This window comes from Bos grunniens, chromosome 18 (genome assembly GCF_055505025.1).
Source record: "Bos grunniens cultivar Pamir isolate PY7600 chromosome 18, Bosgru_T2T1.0, whole genome shotgun sequence".
Taxonomy (NCBI): Eukaryota; Metazoa; Chordata; class Mammalia; order Artiodactyla; family Bovidae; genus Bos; species Bos grunniens.
The window spans coordinates 48920446-48938787 of record NC_141182.1 but is presented as its reverse complement, the minus strand read 5'-3'; the positions used below and the strand labels follow the sequence as shown (position 1 = coordinate 48938787).

The following is an 18342-nucleotide window of genomic DNA, read 5'->3' as shown; positions in this document are numbered from 1 at the left end:
GTCTCGGGCACCAGTGCGACGGTGGTATTTATGAGCCATCCCACCGCCCACAGCTGTCCCAGCCCCGGAAGAGCCTGCCTTCTCCAGGTGACGGCCTCCCCAGACAGCTGGGGCCCCGCGTCCCACTGGTCTGGCCGGTCCCAGGCGCCCCACGCCCACACGCAACCCCCCAAGGGCGGAGCGAAGGAAGGGGTACCCAGGAAGTTTTGGTAAACCACCGCCACCACCTCCAAGCTGGCCACCAGGTGAGCGCCCGGACCGGTAAGTCTGTGCTTGTCTCCAGGAGCCTCACCCCGCAGCTGCGGAGCCCCCAGGGCACTGACACTGGTTTCCATCTCTGGCCTTTCCGGATCCCGAGGTACTCAGGTGTTCAGGCACCTTCATCCGCGACCTGAGTTGGGGTGGGGAGATTCCCCATCCCTTTCCCTCCTCACGGGCTTTGTATTCTTGGCAGTTCCTTCCTCCTCCTCTCCAAGCTTAGTTCAGTCCTTCGCAGCTGCCGCCCCGCCCCCCGCATGCTGAAAACAGAAAATCTAAGTCCACCAATCACAATGCTGCTTCTGAGCTGTGCGACTTCGGCTGTTACTCGACCTCGCTGGGACTTGGTTTCTTCGCCTGTGAAATGACGGTGATAACAGTATGAACACTATGGTCTATGGTGAAGTTTAAACCAGTTGACACATGAAATTGCATGCTGAGAACAGGGCCTGGCCCAGAGTAAGGGCTGGATAAGAATCAGCTGTTATTTTTATGATTATTAATGTGTGAGTTCCAGAAATTGCCTTGGGATGTAGGTGGGACCGTGCTTCCCTAGTGGCTCAGACTTACCGTGGCTGAGAATCTACCTGCAATGCAGGAGACCCGGGTTTGATCCCTGGGTGGAGAAGATCCCCTTCAGGAGGGCATGGCAACCCACACCAGTATTCTTGCCTGGTGAATCCCATGGACAGAGGAGCCTGGTAGGCTACAGTCCAGGGGGGCGGACTAAGCACTAACTAACTAGGTGGGAGCCAGTGAGACCTCTCTGTAAAAGGTTTGTGACCTGTTTGAAGGTTGTAAGTGGCTTGCCACGATACCCTTGGATATTTTCCCAGAGCCTGGCTTGGACGGTAAAGAATCCACCTGCAACGTGGGAGACCTGAGTTCAATCCCTGGAGAAGGGCATGGCTACCCACTTCAGTATTCTTGCCTGGAGAATTCCACGGACAGAGGAGCTTGGCAGGCTATGGTCCATGGGGTCGCAAAGAGTCTGACATGACAGAGCGACTTTCATTCCCTCATTTTGCCAGAGCAGCAGGAAAAGTCAGAGGTCCAGGTTTTCTTTGCTTCTTCTTGTCTGACAAAATGACTCCACAATTTGGCTTTGTAAATTCAAGCAGAGCTGTATCTGCAGATTGTGGACACCAGTTTCCAAGAACAACACTGGGGGTGTGGTTCAAGATGGGCTTTTGCACTGCTTGGATTTTTCTCCACCTCCTGGAGTCTCCGTTATAGCTTAAAATGTAAAAAAAAAAAAAAAAAAAGCAGCCCTTTTAGTCAAACTCAAATAACCTCAAGACCCTGCTCACCCTCAGCAATTGTTTTTGCTTTTAATTTTTTGGCTGCTCAGCAGGGCCTGTGGGCCAATAGTTCCCCTATCCGGGGATTGAATCCTCTGCCTCTTCATTCAATGTGTGGAGTCCTACCCAGTAGATCACCAGGGAAATTCTACCCTTAGCAATTTTAACTTCCTCCTGTGTGTGTGTTCAGTCGTGTCCGACTCTTTGTGACTCCATGGACTGTAACCCACCAGGCTTCTCAGTCCGTGGCATATCCCAGGTGAAGAATACTGAAGCAGGTTGCAATTTCCTCCTCCAACGGATCTTCCCGACCCAGGGATCAAACCTGTGTCTCTTTCGTCTCCTGCATTGGTGGTTGGGTTCTTTGCTACTAGTGCTACCTGAAGTTTTTTTGCTAAAGTCACCTGTGGTAGGCTGGTGAAGCCCTTCCCCGAATCATGTTTTTACATGCATTAAAAAAAAAAAATACACAGGATACAAAGGAAATGGATGCTATTACACAGATGCAGGAAATTTTTTATATATGTGATACAGTAATATATGTACTTCTTTATCAATGCATTAAAAATGTTAGTAATTTAGAAACTTTGTTGAGTGTATTGATGGTGTTTGAGTCTTGTGACAACTACAATAGGGATGACTATAATAGGGTGTAAAAACATCTGTAATTTCTTCTCATGACAAAGCCAGAAATCTGCTGTGTCCTGGGGTTGGCCCTTCCAATCCCCCACCATGTTAGAAGCACCTGGGAAATTTCAATTACAGCAGCAGTTCGTAAACTACCCTCTTAAAAATTATTGAGGACCCCAAAGAGTTTTGTTATATGTGGGGTTATATCTATCAATATTTACCATGGAAGAAACCCTGAATATTTATTGGAAGGACTGGTGCTGAAGCTCCAATACTTGGGCCACCTGATGGGAAGAGCTGACTCATGAGAAAAGACCCTGATGCTGGGAAAGATTGAAGGCGGGAGGAGAAGGGGACAACAGAGGATGAGATGGTTGGATGGCATCACTGCCTCAGTGAACAGGAACATGATCAAACTCTGGGAGATGGTAAAGGAAAGGGAAGCCTGGCGTGCCGCAGTCCATGAGATCGAAAAGAGTTGGACATGACTGAGCGACTGGACAACAACAGTGTAAGAAAATAAAACTGAGAATTTTTTTTTTCTTTTCTTTCCTTTTTCTTTCTTTTGGCCGTGTCTCAAGGATGGTGAGATCTTAGTTTCCCAAGCTGGGCTCTCTGTAGTGAAAGCACCGACTCCTAACCATTGGACCTCCAGGGATTCCCAGAAAGAGGAAGTTTTTGAAACTCAAGAATACACGTGCATACGTTTCATTAGCCATCACAGTGATGACGTCATCGCAGGTCAGGTAGCTTCTAAAGAGTGAAAAGGACAAACACATCTTATGAAAATCGCTTTGTTCCCAAACCACATGCTGAGGATCATTGAGTTGAAGGGCTGTCAAAGCAAAGTTGTTTTTCCAGTCCGAGTTCACACGGCCCCTGAATTCTATCGCTGAGTCAGGTTAAAAAGCCCCATTGCGGGGTTTCTCTGGTGGCTCAGTGGTGAAGAGTCTGCCTGCCAATGCGGGAGACATGGGTTCAACCCCTGCTCTGGGAAGATCCCACAGGCCACGGAGCGACTAAGCCCGTGTGCCACAACTATTGAGCCTGTGCTCTAGAGCCCATAAACCACAACTCCTGAGCCTACTTGCCCCAACTACTAAAGCCTGTGTACCCTTAGAGCCTGTGCTGTGCAACAAGAGAAGAAACTGCAATGAGAAACCCGCACACCACAACCAAGAGTAGCCCCCGCTCGCCACAACCAAGACCACAGCCAAAAAGAAAACCCACTGGGGACTTCCTTGGTAGTCCAAAGGTTAGGACTCTGCGCTTTGACCACTGGGGGCCTCAGGTTCCATCCTGGTGGGGGAAGTAAGATCCCACAAGCTGAGCAGCCAAAAAAGAAAAAAGCCCTACTGGAATTGTGCTTTTTGGTCCCTGATGTAGCTGATAAAGGGGTCATAGCTCACTTATGACCCCTTTCCTCTGTCCTAATCATACGCAGGCCTCTTGCCTACTCTCAGGACAGCCATATAATTACTTCTAGTTTCTCTTTTTAGATACTTCTATGCTTTTGATAAATAGACTCCCATTTTCCTATTTCTTATTCTCTCCTTAGAGTAATCTTGTGGTGGCGAACAGAAGATCTACTCTGGGGTGACTTAGCCTGTGTTTAGATCTAGCATTAACCAGCTTAGGGAAATGATTGAACCTCACCGTGCCTCAGTTTCTCCATCTGTTAAATGGTGATACTAATAGTGGCCATCTTAGAGGGTTATGTGACAATTAAATCAGGTAATAGATATAAGCTACTTAGAACAGTGCCCAGCACAGAGCCAGCGCCACACACAGTGCCTCCCAGTTATTTACCCGAGACTTCCAGTCTGCCCAGTTTGTAAGGTAAGGCTATAACGAACCTACTTTTCAGAGTCATTTTTCATTATTTATCCTTCACCCCCACCCCCCAGGCTGCTGGGTGTGCCTGTGCCTGCTCAGTAGGAATGATGGACTTGGCTCTCGAGAGAATAGTCTGGATTTCTTCCTGGGGAGGATCACCTCTCCTTGAAGAGTGATCCGCAGGCTGGTACCCGCTGGGTGCCCGTAATAGGATGACTGTGGTGCTGCTCCCTGGGCCAGAGATCAGGGGAGCAGCGAAACCCTCTACCTGAAGAGTCCTGCCATCCTAGATGTCAGTTCAGTGGCCCTGACCACGAGGTAGCCTGTCTCTGTCACTCACAGCCCTACAGAAGTAGGTGAAGGGAAGTGTTTGCCTCCATCTCCTCCCCCGGCAGACAACAGAAGTCTCTCAGTTAAAAAACCACGTAAGTCTTCCTCACTGCAGCAGTGTGATCCATAATAAAGTGAAGTAACAAATTAAGAAAATATATATTTTGCAATCTTTTATTGCAAATATGGCATACATATAGAAAAGCACATGAAACATAAATGTTCTACTGAATGAATTATGACAAACACACTTGTGTAACCACCACCCAGGTGAGGAAACAGATCTTCCCAGGTTTCTACAAATTCCCTCCAGCCTCCTCCCAGGCACGGCTTTCTCCCTCCCCATGAAGGTACCCACTTCACTAACTTCTACCTGATTTAGGTTACCACACCTAAGTATGTCTCTTCATGCCTCTTTCATTTTGCCTGCTCCCCACATGACATAAACCGAACTATACACTGTGAACTCCTGTGTCTCTCTTCTTTCTCTCAACGTTCAGTTCAGTTGCTCAGTTGTGTCCGACTCTTTGTGACCCCATGGACTACAGCGCACCAGGCTTCCCTGTCCATCACCAACTCCCGAAGCTTGCTCAAATTCATGTCCATCAAGTCAGTGATGCCATCCAACCATCTCATCCTCTGTTGTCCCCTTCTCCTCCTGCCTTCAGTCTTTCCCAACATCAGGGTCTTTTACACTGAGTCAATTCTTCACATCAGGTGACCAAAGTATTAGAGTTTCAGCTTCACCATCAGTCCTTCCAATGAATACTCAGGACCGATTTCCTTTAGGATGGACTGGTTGGATCTCATTGCAGGCCAAGGGACTCTCAAGAGTCTTCTCCAACACCACAGTTCAAAAGCATCAATTCTTCAGCGCTCAGTTTTCCTTATGGTCCAACACTCACATCCACACATGGCTCCTGGAAAAACCACTGCTTTGACTAGATGGACCTTTGTTGGCAAAGTAATGTCTCTGCTTTTTAATATGCTGTCTAGGTTGGTCACAGCTTTTCTTCCAAGGAGCAAGTGTCTTTTAATCTCATGGCTACAGTCACCATCTGCAGTGATTTTGGAGCCCAAGAAAATAAAGTCTCTCACTGTTTCCATTGTTTCCCCATCTATTTGCCATGAAGTGATGGGACTGGATGCCACAATCTTAGTTTTTTGAATGTTGAGTTTTAAGCCAGCTCTCAACATTATGACTGCAGAATTTAGCCAGGTTGGGTCTATACATACAGTCTATTCCTTCTTATGGTCAAATACCATTCCATCCTGTGAATACTCTACAGTTTATTTATTTACTGACTGTAGATGGAATTTTGAGTTCTTTCCATTTTTTGTCTCTTACAAATGGTATTCTTAACTTTCTAGTACATATTTTGTTCTAGTACATTAACAGTATATTGTGAACATATGTATACATTTCTCTTGTGTATGAATCCAGCAGTAGACTAGCTGGCTCATGGGAGATAGACAGACAAACAGACAGATAGATAGATAATAGATAGATACTACCAAAGAGTTTTCCAAAGTGGTTGTAATAATTTATTCTCCTTCCTCCAGCCATGTTGGAGCATTTCCATTGTTCCGCATCCTCGCCAACACTTGGCCATGTCAGGCGTTTTATTTTTAGCCATTCTGGTGGATCTGTAGTGGTAGCTCATAATAGTTTTAATTTGCATTTCCTTGATGAGCAATTAAAATTGACCATCTTTTCATTTGCATACTGGTCTTGTGGATATCCATTATCTTGGTGTGTTTGTTCATGTGTCTTGCACAATTTTCTATGGGTTGTTTGTTTTTAAAATGAATTTGCTCTCTATATATTCTGAACACCAGCCATTTGTTAGTTATATGAACTATGAACATCTCCTACTGTGGCTTGCCTTTTTACACACACTCTCTCTCTTTTTTAAAAAATATATTCTGTCAATTAGGTGTTTTTTTGTTTTGTTTTGTTTTGTTTTGTTTTGTTTTTTGCTGTTCTGGGTCTTAGTTGCAGCATGTGGGATTTAGTTCCTTGACCAGGGACTAAATCTGGGCCCACTGCATTGGGACCGTGAAGTCTTAACTACTGGACCACCTGGGAAATCACATCTTTTTACTCTCTTAATGGCATTTTTTAGATGCTTTTGAACTATGGTGTTATAGAAGACTCTTGAGAGTCCCTTGGACTGCAAGGAGATCCAACCAGTCCATTCTAAAGGAGATCAGTCCTGGGTGTTCTTTGGAAGGACTGATGCTAAAGCTGAAACTCCAGTCCTTTGGCCACCTCATGCAAAGAGTTGATTCATTGGAAAAGACTCTGATGCTGGGAGGGATTGGGGGCAGGAGGAGAAGGGGATGACAGAGGATGAGATGGCTGGATGGCATCACTGACTCGATGGACGTGAGTCTGAGTGAACTCTGGGAGTTGGTGATGGACAAGGGAGGCCTGGTGTGCTGTGATTCATGGGGTTGCAAAGAGTCGGACACGACTGAGCGACTGAACTGAACTGAACTGAATGGACAGAAAGTCTTAACTTTAGCATCACTCAATTTCTCAATTTTTCTTTATGGATTTTTTTTAATCCTATTAAAGCTATATCCCCATGTTTCTGAAACATATTGATATTCTCTTATTTTCCAAAAGTTTTATCATTTGCATTACATTTAGGTTGGCAATCTATCTGCAACTGATTTCTGTGTATGGTGTGAGGTGGGGTTGTTAATGTTTTTAAACTAATACACATGGCTAATAAAATAAAGATAAATGAGTCTGCTTTCTTAAGGGGACTTCTTTCTAAAATATTCTTTCCTTAAGAAAGTAAATCATCTTATTACTGAAAAATAAGAAAGTAGAAAGAGCCAGAAAAGGATAACCAGCTCAAATTCAGCTGACACACCTGAATTTGAATCCTGGGTTTGCCATTTCTTGGCTGGGTAACCTTGGACTAGTTCCACTCTTCTCTTAGTCTCAGTGTCCTAATCTCTAAAATGGGTTCAGCAATGGCTACTTCTTTTTTTAAGACTTTTTTTTTAATGTGGAGCAGTTTTAAATTTTTTAATTTATTTTTGATTGGAGGATAATTGCTTTACAATATTGTGTTGGTTTCTGCCATACATCAACATGAATCAGCCATAGGTATACACATGTCCCCTCCCTCTTGAGTTACCTTCCCACCTCCCACCCCGCTCCGCCCCCTACCTTGTCACAGAGCACCGGGTTTGAGCTCCCTGTGTCGTACAGCAAATTCCCACTGGCGATCTGTTTTACATATGGTAATGTATATGCTTCAGTGTGGTTCTCCCAGTTCGTCCCATCTTCTCCTTCTCCCACCATGTCCACAAGTCTTCCCTACACCTGCGTTTCACTGCTGCCCTGCATATAGGTTCATTAATACCATTTTTCTAGATTGCATGTTGTTATCGTTCATTCCCTGAGTTGTGACCAACTCTTTGCAACCCCATGGACTGCAGTATGCCAGGCCTCCCCGTCCCTCACCATCTCCCAAAGCTTGCCCAAGTTCATGTCCATTGCATTGGTGATGCCATTCAGCCATCTCATCCTCTGACACCCTCTTCTCCTTCTGCCCTCAATCTTTCCCAGCATCAGTGACTTTTCCAATGAGTTGGCTGTTCGCATCAGGTGGCCAAAATACTGACACTCCAGCTTCAGCATCAGTCCTTCCAATGAGTATTCAGGATCGATTTCCCTCAAGATTGACTGGTTTGATCTTTTTGCTGTCCCCGGGACTGTCAGCAGTCTAGATTCCATATATATATATTAATATATGATAGTTGTTTTTCTCTTTCTGACTTACTTCACTTTGTGTAATAGACTCTAGGTACATGATGTGGACCATTTTTAAAGTCTTTATTGAATATGTTAGAACACTGCTTCTGTTTCATGTGGTTTTTTTTTGGCCTTGAGCCATGTGGGGTCTTAGCTCCCCAAACAAGGATGGAACTACACCCCCTACATTGGAAGGCAAAGTTTTAAGCACTGGGCCACAAGGGAAGTCCCTGGCTACTTCATAAGTGCTTAGAAAGATACAGCATGTAAAGCCTATATCATAGGGTGAGGCACAAAGAAAGAACTCAATTAATAGTAGCTGCAATGGTTAACAAAACATTTCATTTAATCACTCAGTGTCCATTTACCCTTAAGCTACTGCTGGTAACAGTGGGTGTCCCTCATTGGAGCCTTTTTTCTTAGACACTGGATCTGAGTTGAATCACGATCATCTGACATACCAATGTTATTTTACTGGACTCTTCTAAACATTCTTTTGTAATGACTGTGTGATATTTCATTGTGTGGTGAAATTCACCTGTTCTGCGGAGAAGAGAAATGGCATTAATGGATGAAAAACCAGGTGTTTGGAGCCAGGTGGCCAGGGTTCAAACCCAGCTTCCAACTCTAGTAGCTCTAAGTCCTTTGGCTCTCTGTGCCTCAGTGTCCTCATCTGTAAAAATACTGCGTACTTGATATGTTTTTAGAGAATTGCTGAGAATTAGACCAGTGAGTGGCTGTAGTGAACTAAGTACAGTATCAAAAGTAGTATTTGGTGTAAACAGAGTCCTCAGAAATCCTAATAGAAATATTTCAGGGTTTTGCAATTCATTATAAAAGATAAAGTAGACTGATGGAGATAGTTCGATGAATCAGTAGATGTGTAATAAAGCAAGAGTAGTAAAATGCTAATGGTCGAATCTAGGTGATGAATATGTGGGTTTCTTATAAAATTATTTTACATTTTTTGTATGTTTAAAATTTTTCATAATAAATTTTGGGAAAGTACTTGAGGGAGATCCATGTAGCTATTGCTATTGATGATCTTGATGAAAACAGAGCAGCAATTGCTAGGAGCACTGCTGTGTGCCAGGTGCCCTGCTTAGGAAATAGCTCATTTGATGATCTGTAATGATTTGATACTCTGTAATGCAGACTCTAGGAGGCCCATTTTATAGATAGGAAAATTGAGGTTTGGCAAACCTTAGCAACTCACTGTGTGGCCTTCAGGTCACTGACTTGGTCCGAGGCAGAAGAGGCCTATGGGATCCAGAGGAGGTGATTGATGGAGGGACAGCTCCCTTCTAGGAGGGTGGCCTACTCTTCAGGGACAGGGACCTGGGCAGACAGGTCTTGGGGTCCCACCTGGGGAAGGTTCCTTGTTATCACAGCTGCCATATATAGATGGAGCACTCCCCATGTGCAGGCATCACACTGAGTGCTTTGCATAAACAATCTCATTGATACTGCACCCTGGCTATTAACCTCATTTTTAAATTTTAAATTTTCATTTTGGCTGTGCTGGGTCTTTGGCTTAGTTGCTCTATGGCATGTGGGATCTTAGTTCCCCAATCAAAGATCAAACCTGTATCCTCTGCATTGGAGGTGGATTCTTAACCACTGGACCACCAGGAAGTCCTCTAGCCCCATTTTATAGATGGAGAAACTGAGGCTAAGAGAGATTGAACAATTTAGCCAACATCATACAGCCTGTATATAGTCAAGCTGGGACTAAGACCCTGGTGTGTCTCATGTGATAGCCTGGGATGTGAATGCTTTTAGGAGAGACTTTTCCCCAGCTAGGATATTCTCTGTTGAGAAATACTGTCAACGCCACCCTCAGTTTTATCCAGAATCTGCCCACTTCCCTCCCTTCCCCAGCAGCTACCCATCAGCTCCTCCCTGGACTGTCCTAGCAGCCCCCTCTCATGTCTCCATGCTTCCATCCTGTCCCCACTGTCTTCCCCACATGCAACCACAGGAATCTTGTTAACCCCTGAGCGAGGCCACGGTCCTCCCCTGCCCAGAGTCCTCCCTGTGGCCGATCCCACACCATCTGCCCCAGCCACCATTCTATCCTCACTCCTGCTACTCAACCCTGGCTCAGTCTCCCCCAGATACAGAGGCTTCTATCCTGTTCCTTGAGCACAACAGATGCATTCTTATCTCAGGGCCTTTGCACCGGCTACTCTCTCTGCCTTGAACATTTTTTCCTGATGCCCCTATGCTGGAAAAGACTGTTGAGAGTCCCTTGGACAGTAAGGAGATCAAACCAGTAAATCCTAAAGGAAATCAACCCTGAATATTCATTGGAAGGACTGATGCTGATGCTAAAGCTCCAATACTTTGGCCACCTGATGCGAAGAACTGACTCATTTGAAAAGACCCTGATGCTGGGAAAGATTGAAAGCAGCAGGAAAAGGGGGCGACAGAGGATGAGATGGTTGGATGGCATCATTGACTCTATGGACATGAGTTTGAGCAAACTCTGGGAGACAGTGAAGGACAGGGAACCTGGCGTGCTACAGTCCACGGGGTTGCAAAGAGTCAGACAGGACTGAGCGACTGAACAACAACGTAACTTTCTCCTTCCTGCCTTCAGACTTGACCCAAATGTCACCTTATCAGTGAGGTTCTCCTTGACTTCCTGATGGAAAATAACAATCCACCTCCACACATCGTTCTGAATCCCCTAAGTCAGGGGTCTGGAGACTTTCGGTAAAGGTGGTTGTGGTTGTATAGTCGCTCACTCATGTCGGACTCTATTGTGACCCCGTGCACTGTAACCCACCAGGCTCCCCGTCCATGGGATTTCCCAGGCAAGAATACTGGAGTGGGCTGCCATTTTCTTTTCTAGGGGATCTTCCTGACCCAGGGATAGAACCCGTGCCTCCCGCTTGGCAGGCAGATTCTTCACCACTGAGCCACCTGGGAAGATATTAAAGAGTTTAGGCTTCAGTAGCCATATGCTCTGTGTCATAGCTTCTCAACTCTGGTTATAACACAAAAGCAATCACAGACAATATGTAACTGAATGAGCATGGCCATGTTGCAATAAAATTTTATTCATGGACATTGAAATGTGAATTTCATGCAAATATTATATATCACAGGGACTTCCCTGGCGGTCCTGTGGTTAAGATTCCGGGCTTCCAGTGCAGGGGGCACAAGTTCAAACTCTGATTGGGGAACTAAGATTAAGATCCCACATGCCGTGAACCACAACCAAAAAGAAAAACATTCTCTTAAAAAAAAAAAATAGTGGATTATATTTGATTTAAGTGCTGTGACAAAATATTCTCTTGATTTTATTTTCCCAAACATTAGTAATTGTAGTGTTAGTCGTTCAGGCGTTGACATTCCCTTCTGCAGGGGATCTTCCTGACACAGGGATCAAACCCAGGTGTCCTGCATTGCAGGCAGATTCTTTACCTTCTGAGCTACATTAAAAGATATAAAAACCATCCTTAGCTTGGGAACTGTACAAAAGCAAATGGCAGGCTAGATTGTACCTGGGTGCTACAGTTTGCTGACCCCTGCCCTAAGCCCACCCTGCCCAATGTTTTCACATCACCTTCTAACAGTCTGTAATATTTATTTATGTGTTATATTTATTATCTAACTTCCCCGCTAGTCTGTCAGCTTCAAAAATGCAGGGACTGGGGACTTTCCTGGTGGTCTGGTGGTTAAGAATCTGCTTTGCAATGCAGCAGACACAGTTTCTATCCCCGGCTGAGAAATTAAGGTCCCACATGCCACAGGCTCACTGCAACAAAGATTCAACACAGCTGAATAAATAAATATATCTATTTTTAAAAGACAGGGATTTTGCCCCTGGCTGGCAGCATGGAGGCCGCACGATGCCTGGAGTTACTGTAAAAGACATGAACCAGCAGGAGTTCGTCAGAGCTCTGGCAGCCTTCCTCAAAAAGTCTGGGAAGCTGAATGGGTGGACACAGTCAAGCTGGCCAAGCATAAAGAACTTGCTCCCTACGATGAGAACTGGTTCTACACACGAGCTGCTTCCACGGCACGGCACCTGTACCTCCCGGGTGGCGCTGGGGTTGGCTCCATGACCAAGATCTATGGGGGGCGCCAGAGGAACAGCGTCATGCCCAGCCACTTCAGCAGAGGCTCCAAGAGTGTGGCCCGGCGGGTCCTCCAAGCCCTGGAGGGGCTGAAAATGGTGGAAAAGGACCAAGATGGGGGCTGCAAACTGATGCCTCAGGGACAGAGAGATCTGGACAGAATCGCTGGACAGGTGGCAGCTGCCAACAAGAAGCATTAGAACAAATGGTGCTGGGTTAATAAAGTGCCTTGTTCGTTAAAAAAAAAAAAAAAGCAAGGTGAAAAGACAGACTTCAGAATGGGAGAAAATAATAGCAAATGAAGCAACTGACAAACAACTAATCTCAAAAATATACAAGCAACTCCTGCAGCTCAATTCCAGAAAAATAAACAACCCAATCAAAAACTGGGCCAAAGAACTAAATAGACATTTCTCCAAAGAAGACATACAGATGGATAACAAATACACGAAAAGATGCTCAACATCACTCATTATCAGAGAAATGCAAATCAAAACCACAATGAGGTACCATTTCATGCCAGTCAGAATGGCTGCGATCCAAAAGTCTACAAGCAATAATGCTGGAGAGGATGTGGAGAAAAGGCAACCCTCTTACACTGTTGGTGGGAATGCAAACTAGTACAGCCACTATGGAGAACAGTGTGGAGATTCCTTAAAAAACTGGAACTAGAACTGCCATACAACCCAGCAATCCCACTGCTGGGCATACACACCGAGGAAACCAGAATTGAAAGAGACACGTGTACCCCAATGTTCATCGCAGCACTGTTTATAATAGCCAGGACATGGAAGCAACCTAGATGTCCATCAGCAGATGAATGGATAAGAAAGCTGTGGTACATACACACAATGGAGTATTACTCAGCCATTAAAAAGAATACATTTGAATCAGTTCTAATGAGGCGGTTGAAACTGGAGCCGATTATACAGAGTGAAGTAAGCCAGAAAGAAAAACACCAATACAGTATACTAACGCATATATATGGGATTTAGAAAGATGGTAATGATAACCCTGTATGCAAGACAGCAAAAGAGACACAGATGTATAGAACAGTTTTTTGGACTCTGTGGGAGAGGGAGGTAGGGATGATTTGGGAGAAAGGCATTGAAACATGTATAATATCATATAAGAAATGAATTGCCAGTCCAGGTTTGATGCAGGATACAGGATGCTTGGGGCTGGTGCCCTGGGATGACCCAGAGGAATAGTATGGGGAGGGAGGTGGGAGTGGGGTTCAGGATGGGGAACACGTGTACACCCGTGGCAGATTCATGTTGATGTATGGCAAAACCAATACAATATTGTAAAGTAATTAGCCTCTAATTAAAATAAATAAATTAAAAAAAAAAGACAGGGATTTTGTCTGACTGGCACACGGTAGGTGCACAATAAAGATTTGTTAAATGATTGAATACTTGAATGAATCTTACTGATTACTGAAAGCATGAACTGAAGCTTTATTTCCACCACCTTCCTCACGTGGGGTAACCATGGCCAGTGCCCATCCAGGAGGAACCTGCTAAATGATGAGTCCAAGAATTAGAGATTGGAAGGAAGAGATTAGCAGGGAACCATTTCCTCTCACCCTGACCTTTGGCCTTCATGATTTCATCCTGTCTGTGATGTCATGGGTCAGGCGACCTGAGAGCCATCAGAGGTGAAGGGCATGCCGAGGGCACAGCTCATCTACTCAGAGATGCCATCCTGCCTCAGATTATCACAGGAAGGGTGACTCACCTCCTCAGATGTGGAAGCTTCTTGGGACAGAGCCAGGGCAACTCCCGTCCCCAGCCCCGCCTTCTCTGTGAACCCTGTCTCCCGCCCACCTGGTAATTATGGCGGCAGCCAGCTCCGTGCTCACTATGTGTCAGGTACCACGAGTGTGATTATGTGAATTTCACAGATCTCCTCATATCCCCATTTTCTTTTTTTTTAATTAAATTTTTTTAAATTAAATTTTAAATTTTATTTATTGTTGACTGCCCTGAGACTTCGTTCCTTTGTGTAGGCTTTCTCTAGTTGCAGCGATTGCGGGGCTACCCTTCTCTGCGGTATGTGAGCGTCTCATTGCAGTGGCCTCTCCTGTTACAGAGCATGGGCTCTAGGCATGTGAGTTTCAGTACAGTTGTGGCTCGCGGGCTTAGTTGCCCCATGGCATGTGAGATCTTCCCAGACCAGGGATCGAACCTGTGTCCCTTGCATTGGCAGGTGGGTTCCTATCCATCAGGGAAGTATAAGTCCCTATCCTTATTTTCTAGAAAAGTAAACTGAGGCTCAGAGAAGTAAGCTAACAACTTACTTAGAAAGGAGAAGAGCTAGGATTCATTCCCAGGGCCTTCTGCCTCCAGGGCCTTGACTACTGAACTCCACAGTCTCAAATTCATCCCTCTGCCCGAGACATCAGCCGTCACATCCTGGATTTCAGGTGTCAACTCTAGGCCAGTGGCACCTCCTCATACTGTCCAATCATGGGATGGGATCAATGGTGCCACAGGATCCAGAATTGAGGCCTGGGACGGAGAAAACTCTCAACAAATGTGAGCTCTCGTTAGTATTTGCCCAACTATTTATCCTCCTATTGTTTGGCTACATTTTCCATTAGAGTCATTTTGAGGGGAAGGGAGGATTTTAAAGTCACTATATAAGAGCTGAAAGCATATGTTATTTAAAATTGGCTTTTAAAAAACTCTCATATGTCTTGTAAAAAACAAAACATTTCTGGAGCACTCGGAGGGTGTCGGGACAACACTCTAAGCACGTTACACATCCTTATAAAAAGGGCTGTGAAATTTAGGAGCTTGGGATTAACATACACACATTACAATATATAAAATAGATAACCAACAAGGACCTACTGTATAGCACAGGAAACTCTACTCAATATTCTATAATAACCTACATGGGAAAAGAATCTGAAAAAGAATGAATATATGTATAACTGAATCACTTTGCTGTACACCTGAAGCTAACACAACATTGTAAATCAGCCATGCTTCAGTAAATTTTTTTTAAAAGGCTGTTGAGGTAGGGATTTTATTATACCCATTTCAGCAATGAGGAGAGCAAAGCATAAATTTCCTGTCTCTGGGTAAGCCACCACAAAGACATTTTGATTTTTTGCAAACTTTGGAGTTGATCACTGAACAGTGATTTGAATAAAGCTCACGTTGAGGTTAAAATCTCTGACTAACGGGCTTCCCTGGTGGTTCAGTGGTTATGAATCCGCCTTGCAATGCAAGGGACACCGGTTTGATTCCTGGCCCAGGAAGATTCCGCATGTCACAGAGCAACTAAGCCCATGTTCCACATCTGCTGAGCCCACATACTGGAGCCTGTGCTCTGCAACAAGAGAAGCCACTGCAATGAGAAACCTGTGCAACGCAATGAAGAATAGCCTCTGCTTGCCTCAACTAGAGAAAGCCTGTGTGTAGCAAAGGCCCAGTGTAGCTAAAAATAAAATAAATACATCTTAAAAAAAAAAGAAAAAGGCAAAAAACTCTGAATAATGACCAAAGGCCATCGAACAGAATTAGCTTGAATTGAGGATTCATGATATCTTACAAATCCTTATTATTATATATTAGGATCATACTTACTATGAGAAAAATGGTCACACTATGGGAAGGAACAACAAACTCATGAAACACATGCTTATTGAGTGGAATAGCCTTTAGGGATTTGGCTTTGTTTTAGAAGGAAGGGTTTTTCCTGAGAACACAGAATCAAACGCCTGTGGTATGTGGGTTCACCCTGACCAGGAGCGTCACTGGTGACAGTAGATTGCACTCAGGTATTGTATAGTGTTGTCTTTCTACAACATGCTGTGCTGTGCTCAGTCACTTTAGTCGTGTTCGACGTTCTTTGCGACCCCATGGACTGTAGCCCACCAGGCTTTTCTGTCCATGAGATTCTCCAGGCAAGAATACTGGAGTGGGTTGCCATTTCCTACTCCATGGGGTCTTCCCAACCCAGGGATCGAACCCTCATCTCCAGCATCTCCTGCATTGGCAGGCAGATTCTCTACCACTGAGTCACCAAAGAAGCCCTAAAATCACTTTCAATTTACAGAAAAGCTGCAAAAATAGTACAACAGTTCCCATATTCCCCTTTCCCAGTTTCCCCTCAGGTTAGCATCTTATAAAACCATGGTACATTTGTCAAAGTAAGACATTTCTTTTGGTGTAATACTATTAATGAGACTATAGACTTTGGTTGGATTTTACCCAATTTTCCTCACTGTATATCTAATTTAAATTTTCCACTGTATAGTTGAGTTTTTTAAAAAACGTTGAGAGAGCAAGGACCACCTGTCTATGTAAGGAAAGGGCAGACTGGCTCTTATAAGTGGAGAAGATGAGCTGAACTGTGTCCAGGTTGTAATCTGGTGTCAGCTTCCTGAGAGTCTATGAAAACCCATTCTGGAGAATTCAGTGGGCAAGGACATGGGTAAATCTTAGAAAGCACACAGCTAACCATCAGTGTGTGTAGCTGTTAGGGCTGAAATGTAGGCAGCTCTGTGTTTTTGCCTTCCGAGAATGCCCCAGCCCTTCCACAAGCTCTCAGGTGTGGGAGCCTTTCAGCGTATCTATCGGGGGAGGAATGAGAATTCTCAGTGGACCCAACATCCCATCACTGAGCGAGAGTAAGATATCCATCATGATGGAAACAAGTCAAGTACAGACAAGAATGTGGTTTGCCTTCACCCAGCCATTCTCTCTTCAGGTTAAAAATCAAAGCAAACAGTACAATGGCAACTGGCATACTGGTGGTGACAGTTCATCGACACAAGTGTCCCTTGAGTCACGTGGTTCTGTTTGGACTGGTAGATGTCTAACCGTGATACTCAGCTGCCATTTGGGGATTTCTGTCATCCTGGGAATTCTCCTCCCTTCTGTCCTATATCAGGTTCCTTGTGTCTTGGATCCCAATTCTTCCTCCTTCCTGGTGATGTTCTCATTTTGGTGGAGCTCATCCTGAAGCTTCATGAGGAATGTAAATTTTTGAGAGCTTGCACATGAGAAAATGTCTGCAACTTCCCATTTTAATTGACTGATATCATCATCTCCATCACCATTTTCTGTCACCTCCCCACCCTTCCAAAGCTTACTAAGTCTTTCTGTCCTGAGTTCTGAAGTTTTACAGTGACATATCCTGTGTTTCCCTAGTGCCTCAGTGGTGAAGAACCAGCCTGCTAATGCAGGAGATGCAGGTTCCATCCCTGCTTCAGGAAGATCCCCTGGAGAAGGAAATGGCAATCTACTCCAGTATTCTTGGCCTGGAGGATCCCATGGACAGAGGAGCTAAGCTACACAGTCCATGGGGTCATAAAGAGTTGGACATGATTGAAGTGACTTAGCATGCATGCATCCTGGGAAGGACCTATTTTTATCAACTCTGGTGGACACAGGAGGGGGCAAGTAGAAGCAAGAAGACCCAGTGGGGAGGCTGTGGAAATGGTCCAGACAGAAGACAGGGGTGAAGAAGACCAGGTTTCGGGGGGAGTGAAGGTGGTGAGATGTGCTCATATTTTGGATATATTTTGAGGGTAGAGCTGAGAGAATTTGATGTCAGATTGGATAGAGGATGAGACAGAAACTGAAGAATCAAGGACAACTCCAAGGCTTTTGGGCTTGAGCAACTGCAAAGACAAGTTGCTTTTCACTGAAATAAGGAAGAGGCAAAAGAACCGGGCAAGAAAATCAGGAAATTATTTTTTAATGTGTTAATCTGGAGATGCCTCTTATTCCATTGGAGATGTTAAACAGGCAATTGGATAGAGAGTTTGGAGTTCATGGGGAGAAAAATTTGGGAGCCAACAGCTCATCAGTGGTGTTTAAGGCCATGAGACTGGCTGTGAACATCAATGGGAAGAGGTGAGGACCAAGGACTGAGACTCGAGAGCCCAAAAGCAAACAGACACAGTATCCTGGAAGCCAAAGGTAAAAGGAAGGATGAAGTGTTCAACCATGTCAAATGCTGCCGGTGGACCAAGGACTGAACTTTGGGTTTAGCAACATGAAAGTCATTGATGATCATGGCGAGCTACTGATAGATTCCTTTTTCATGCTTGCACATTATGCTTTGTTAGGAGTACAGTGACTTATTTAACCAATCCCCTACT

The 18342-nt window shown here is 44.8% G+C and overlaps 1 pseudogene across 1 annotated transcript; it reads left to right on the top strand.

Moving 5' to 3' along the window:
• Positions 1 to 11979: 11979 nt before the first annotated feature.
• Positions 11980 to 12471, top strand: LOC147353805 (small ribosomal subunit protein eS19 pseudogene; annotated as a pseudogene). The gene has a single exon (XR_015146716.1). The product of XR_015146716.1 is annotated as a small ribosomal subunit protein eS19 pseudogene (transcript).
• Positions 12472 to 18342: the final 5871 nt, after the last annotated feature.